General features: G+C 35.5%; 1 protein-coding gene across 1 annotated transcript in view; it reads left to right on the top strand.

Annotated features, from left to right (window-relative positions):
* Positions 1–682: 682 nt before the first annotated feature.
* Positions 683–7,261, top strand: part of LOC135218411 (Kv channel-interacting protein 4-like) — a gene marked incomplete in the record, with an annotated part of 956,178 nt that continues 949,599 nt past the window's right edge. Inside the window, 1 exon segment of the mRNA XM_064254714.1 lies at positions 683–1,540.

The following is a 7,261-nucleotide window of genomic DNA, read 5'->3' as shown; positions in this document are numbered from 1 at the left end:
TGTGTGTGTGTATATATATATATATGGAGAGAGAGAGAGAGAGAGAGAGAGAGAGAGAGAGAGCATATATTAATTTTGTGCCAATATTTCTGTACAGTTATTACAAGTACCATGTTTGCACGTTCCAAATACTATAAATGTACATTTAAATATGTTTATGAACTTTACGTAAATGCATAATATAATCTATCATTTCCAGAACTGCAAGGCAGGAATTTAAATTCAATTTCCACAAGAAATAGCAAAACAATAGTGATCTATTTTCGTTCAAATTTTAGCTAAACTAACCGCAGCTGATGGATATTGATTAGAGTGTACCTTAGTGTGATTTGAATTAGTAATGTTCAAATTTTTATCCGTAAATTTATAAAACGCTATTTATTCCACCTTACTATGTAGTGTTTTGGGACAAAAATACGAAACTTTCTTTAGGGGAAAATATCTGTAGAAGACGTCAAAGATGGGTACTACGTTTGTCTTAATCGCTCCGAAACTTAATCTCCTGCTCCTCCAGTTTTCATCAAAGTCCCGAGGGACGGCACAGGCCTAAAGGTTCTCTGTGTAGGAGGGCAAGGATGACGGGCGGGCGGGCAGGTAGGTATGTAGGTAGGTAGGAAGTTATTCCACGGGGTTTGCAGCAAGGTGCAACCGTATACTACTCTCAGTCTGTCTCGTGCCGTGGTGCAGGTGAGACCGTTTCCAGTTTTCCATCGTCGCGGTGTGCCATGTTTTGCCGAGTTCCCAGGACGCGGAGAGTCCCTGCCACCTGTTTCACTCTCTCGGTGGTCGTGGCCGCTTGACGTCTCGAGTTCAATTTCAAGAGTTCATTTTTCTTTTTGCTTCACTTATTTTTAAGGTGATCTAGAAAGTATGATTTTTTGGTTTTTGATGTTGTTAGGATGGAAAGGTTTGGATGATGTGACACTGTTTGAGTTTTTTCGTTAGCAGATCTACTCTGTTATTAATTTGATTCTTTGTTGAATAGCTTGCTTTAAATAATTCATCACTTTATTCGTCGTTTTTATTAAACAACAAATCAAAATGCTCGCATGTAGTTTTCATTTTGTTATCTGAACTACTACAAAGTGTCTCATTTAAATGCTTTACTTATGAAATATGTTGCCGGTCGGAAAATGATCTTTGCTGTCAAAACAGAAAGTTGAAGCTCCAAGAATGCTAGGAAAAACGTTTTCTTTACCAATACATATATAAATAGACAGAAAACATTTCTGAAGATAAACAATCAAAACAGACATTTCATCCTTCGTGACATATCTCACTGAACACAAACCTCCGGTGATGAACAGCGAAAGATTTGATTAAAATTTTCGACAAAAACAAACCCGAGAAAATGGTTATTGCAACGTTGCACGCGTGACTCGCCCGTCACGTTCCGGCACTGGAAGTGTCCTCTGGAAGGGCGATTGCAACGGCGTTACCTGTGGGATTGTAGTGAAGATGGAACCTTGGATTTTGGAGAATATCTGAAAGGATTGGAGAGAGACGAGACTTAAAGCCACGACAACATCAACTAAAAAAGGTGAGAACTAAAAGTCGCGTGCATGGCGTCCTTTGCGTATTTCAACGCTGCCTCCTACTTCCTAATTCTTGCTTGATTAGATAGGGACGGTATTCCAATGCCGCTTCGGAATGCTTAGTGACTCAATGACGCAAGTTTCACCGGAACAGCAAGTTTCGAACTTATGGCGAAAATCAACGAAAGTTTCAGTGTAGTTGTGATCTTTCCTTCTTCTTCTTCAATGCGTTGCCAGCTCATCTGAGGAATATAACAGGAGTGAGCGTAAATGTGTTTAAGAATAAGCTCGACAAATATCTAAACTGCATCCCAGACCATCCAAGATTGGAAGATGCAAAATATACCGGAAGATGTACTAGCAACTCTCTGGTAGACATTAGAGGTGCCTCATACTGTAAGTAAGGTTCTTCTTCTTCTTCTTCTTCTTCTTCTTCTTCTTCTTCTTCTTCTTTTTCTTCTTCTTCTTCTTCTTCTTCTTCTTTGTAGTTTGGTTTTAAAGAAATTAAGAGGAGAACCGTCAAGAATTGAGGTCATTAACGAACCAATCACATAATACATATCTGTTCGAAAGTTCCTTTGAGAGACTTTCTTACCCATGAAAGGCAATGAATTTAGTTTGGTATTACTAGTATATCACTTTCATGAATTCTGACGATCGTTTGAGAGTGAATAGAATAACTTCACCCAGAGTAAAAAGAAAAAGATATTTCAATTGTCACGTTCGTTAATCGTGCTCTTTGTTAAGTGCTGTTTCTATGAATTCATTGGATGCTAATGAAATTCACCTCTCGTTTTCCTCCGTTTTAGGCCTCAAAATGAGCTTGCTATACCTGTTGAGAATTCAATAATTCTCAATGCAATGCATGATGGTGAAATGCTGTCTGTACCATCACATTAATATATATATATATATATATTTATATATATATAATATATATATATAATTAATATATATAATTATGATATATATATATATATATCTATATATATATATATAATATATATTATAATAATATATATTACATATAATATATACATCAAGCTACAATGTCCTTTAATATCTAATTCGCTCTACCTCGAAATTAGTATATTTTCATATATGCTTAACCGAAGGGGAATTTTTTACACGATAATAACTTTGCCTGATCCCGGGCGCGAACCCAAGAAGAATGTCTTCTTGGGTTCGCGCCCGGGACCAGGCAAATCTATTATCGTGTAAAAAATTCCCCTTCGGTTAAGCATATATGAAAATATACTAATTTCGAGGTAGAGCGAATTAGATATTAAAGGACATTGTAGCTCGATGAATGTATATGAATCACGATAATGTGAAATGACTTATATATATATATATATATATATATATATATATATATATATATATATATATATATTTTAATACATGCATACATAATTAACTTCGTATTGCGGAAGACCTTTCTTTTTCTTTTCCTGTCCAGGATGAAAACAAAGGCAATTTAGTCTTACCCCATAACCTGGCCTCGTTCCCAGATAACATTTCTGTCGCGATAATGAGGCAACATTCTGTATTTTCTGGACGCCGTGTTGAGCAAGATCTAATGTCCCGGGTTTTAGGTAGCTGGCGAACACTCACCGGGGAACATCCCCTCCAAAAAACAAATGAATAGATAAATAAATAAATAAAATGAAAAGAGAAATTAACAATTCCCCTACGTCTAAGCTCTCGAATTCCCTCTCAGCTGCTGTGACGCCCTACTGCTGTAATTTTCCATACCTCGAAAAGTTAGTCTCTCCCTACTGTGTCAGTTGTTATCAACTTCTTCCACTCGTTACATCCATTATCTTCAATTTTCTAATCTGTTCATTTTGCTTATGTCTTCGTCCCCTACCCTCCTACGCAAAATATTGGCTCTGATGGCTCCCGTAATCCGAGCCATACATATTTTACGTGCGATTGTCATGAGAACCAATACTGGTCGATTAATCGTCCTCAGTCAGTCGAATGGTGAGGAGGAAGGGAGGGATTTGGGTCCGTGCATTCACATTCCCTTAGACTTTCCGGTGACTTCTTCAGTAATGGGAGGAATTTTATTTGTGTTGAATAATATTTCGTCCATATTATGGGAAAAGACATTTTGGTTTCTTCATTTCACTATTCACAACGGCTTCTTTTTGATAATGTCACCATATTTTTCTTCCAGTCGAATGGAATACAACTTCTATTTATTAAAATTTTTGGTGCTCAGATTACCTAGAATAATTATTTTGCCAGAAATGTACTTAGTTTTCCCCGCTAAAATTACTGAAGTCTCACAGTGTATTAGTGTGCCTGCTTCATAACAGTGACAGGAATATTTAAGTAATTTTACAATTGCATCACGCTTATGGTATATAACGTAAATTATGCTGGAATTCATTTTCTAGATAGATTTGATAAGACTTCAAAGTGGAGTTCATTACCCGTACAACATATGAAGCGACATCTGCAGTATAATTACATATTAGTTTTATACATAAGGAAAATACGCCCCTAGGCTGAAATTTTTTCATGTTTAGATGCATTTTCCGTGATTTTCCTCTGGAGAAAATGAAATCAAAGGTATTACTTTTGTGTACTTTCTGTTACAACTTTTATATACGTCTACTGCCGAAACGTGGAATTGTATTCTTTCTATATTTTTTCCGATTACTGAAATTTGGCACCTTTCAAGAACTTCATCTTTCAACAATTGGCATCTTTCAAGAAACGCAACTGTCATGAATTGCATCTTTCAAGAATTGATTCTTTCGAGAAGTGTATCTTTCAAGAAATCCAGTTTTCAAGAATTACATCTTTCAACAAATGTATCTTCCAAGAATGGCATCTTTCAAGGATTGCATCTTTCAACAAGTGTATCTTCCAAGAATGGCATCTTTCAAGAAACGCATCTGTCATGAATGACATCTTTCAAGAAGTGTATCTTTCAAGAATAGCATCTTTCAGGGATGTATCATTAAGAAGTGAAAATTTCAACAATGGCATCTTTCTAGAACTGTACCTTCCAAGAACTACATCTTTCAAGAACTGCATCTCTCTAGAATTGTATCTTTCAAGAACTGCGGCTCTCTAGAACTGTATCTTTCAATAACTGCATCTTTCAACAAGTGGCTTAATCCGACCGTTCGTTCTCCATCAGTCTTAATTCCAAGAAGATCATTATTGTGGTCTCACTTCAATGAATTGATCATTAGCAGTTTTTTAAAGGCCTTTTTTAAATCTCTTGTACTTCAAATTGCCTTTGAAAACTGAAGCTTCTTTCCGTCATGGGTCTCTCACAGATCGATACCAGCAATTAAAGAAAAAATTTGCACTTGTTTGAAATATATGATTAACTTACAAAACCCGGCTTGATTCTTTGAATATTTCATTTCTAGTTAGCATTTTGCCATCTGTAATTTCATGTTGAAAGCTTAAAGCTTAGTCCAGAATATATATATATATATATATATATATATATATATATATATATATATATATATATATATATATATATATATATATATATATATATATATATATATATATATATATATATATATATATATATATATATATATATATATATATATATATATATATATATATTATATATATATATATATATATATACCACGTATGCATTTCATATCCGTGAATGGGCTCGAGTTTCAGATTTGATTCACACACAAAAAAAAAAACAAAAAAAAAAAACACACACACACACAATTTAGACACGTTCTTATAATCCCTTTCGTACCTTTGTTGACGTAGGCAATAAATTAGATATCTACCATTCATTTGAATAGTTAAGGATGCGGAAGTAAGGTCATATTATAAATTATTTAACTTGTGATTAATTTCGTGTTTTAATTCTACTGGATTTGAATTGAAACATGCAGTGGAGTTGACATAAAGTCATCACCTATTCCCGTCTTCAGGCGATTTTCGCCCACGAGTGATAAAAATGAACCTGGCAGAGAAGCCAATTTCCTGGTTACTTTGCAACTGGTCAGGATGTTTTGCTTTGAATTATATATTGCATGATCTCGCAAACACACGTGCGTGTTAGCACATGCTCACACATACACATACAACATTATATATATATATATATATATATATATATATATATATATATATGATATATATATATATATATATATATATATATATATATATTATATATATATATATATATAACCCAACGTGCCCATTCGTCTGTCCTCGCTTAGTAGACGTCGGGTATGTGACCCCTGGCTTTATTGTGTAGTATATGCAAAGAATTATTGCTATTGTTTGAACAGTTCTAATGTTTATGTCGCATACTGAATTCATTTGAATAATTTCGACAATTTGGAGAGATAGTTTCGAAATGGATAATAAAATGTTGGTATGTTTTGGCGAACGAAGGTTCGGAAGTGCCAACTGTATCACTTACATGATCGCAGCCTACTACCCTTACCTCCGTAAGCATTGCCAAATAGTCAGAAACATTTTTTTGCCCACTAGTCTAACAAGAGCACCTTAATGAATTGCTATGTCAGAATTTTCCAATTTTTCTTGTATTTTGATTAACAGTGCTTTAATTCTTATCCTATATCTTTGCAAGACCTTTGAAAATCTTTATGATGCCGGAAGTAGGGCTTTGAAACTGGCTTTATCTACCTACGCCCATTATGGGCTAGCGAAAGTTTCCAAGCATCATCTACGTTATTGGAATGGCCGCTCCTACTCACTCCCTCCCTCCACCCCCAACATGAAAGAAAGCAAAATGATCAAAGAAGACGATGAATTTTTTGTTCTGCGTTAGAAGAGGCCAAGATGCCCATCTACTTTGGTCCTCATTAGATTATACATTAGAATTAAATCGTCCGTGTAGTCAGGTTTCCAATGGCCCTCTGACAGATTCATTTTCTCAGTTTGGTTAATTGTCACAGCTTCGTATGTTTGTAAAGACAATTATCCTTGACAAAGAGCTTGGCATCACCCCAATTTATGGAACGGAATATAAAATCTAGGCCAAAGACCAATTGCTGCGACCTATGAAGTCATTCAACGCTGAGAGGAGAATTGAGAGCAAAAATGTTTTAAAGGTGTAACAGGAGGGAAACCTCACAGGTGCACCATGAAACTTTGTTAGGAGAGGCTGGAGAAAAAGATGGAAAAAGAGAAGATGAGTGGAGTTACAGTAAAAGGAGTGAAAGGGGTTGCAGTTTGCGGGCACTACCCCTCTAGGGGACACGCCAATTTATGCCCTGCAAATGTACAAAAAACATAGAAATCCCGGGACCGACTTTGCTCCACTGATTTATTGAAATTTATGTGAACTAACATTCAGTATCCTATGGGCATTGATTCTGGAAGTGTGAATCTGTAAAATTGTTTGCTGTAAATGAAACTAACCGACAGTAGTCTTATAGTTACATGCATAAAAATGTATAAGTTAGAGAGGCTGGACGGCAAGCCTGAGGAAATCAAGCGTGAACGGAAGTAAAGTAAAAGGCTTTAAAGTTAGTGCAACTCGGGACCGAAGGGACGCTTTCAGTGCACTGCTTGAGTTTGTAAGATGTGTTAAAAGTTGGGCTTCTTAAGCTGAGAAGATAACCGTTCAATGACATTTGTTTTGCTGAATTCGAAACACATATACATTGCACACATGTTAATTCTAAGTACCATAGGATATACATACGTATATTCTGCGCTGAGTAACTTTTCAGGTATAG

The sequence above is a fragment of the Macrobrachium nipponense genome, chromosome 9 (genome assembly GCF_015104395.2).
Source record: "Macrobrachium nipponense isolate FS-2020 chromosome 9, ASM1510439v2, whole genome shotgun sequence".
NCBI classification, from domain to species: domain Eukaryota; kingdom Metazoa; phylum Arthropoda; class Malacostraca; order Decapoda; family Palaemonidae; genus Macrobrachium; species Macrobrachium nipponense.
This window is presented reverse-complemented; position numbering and strand designations above follow the sequence as displayed.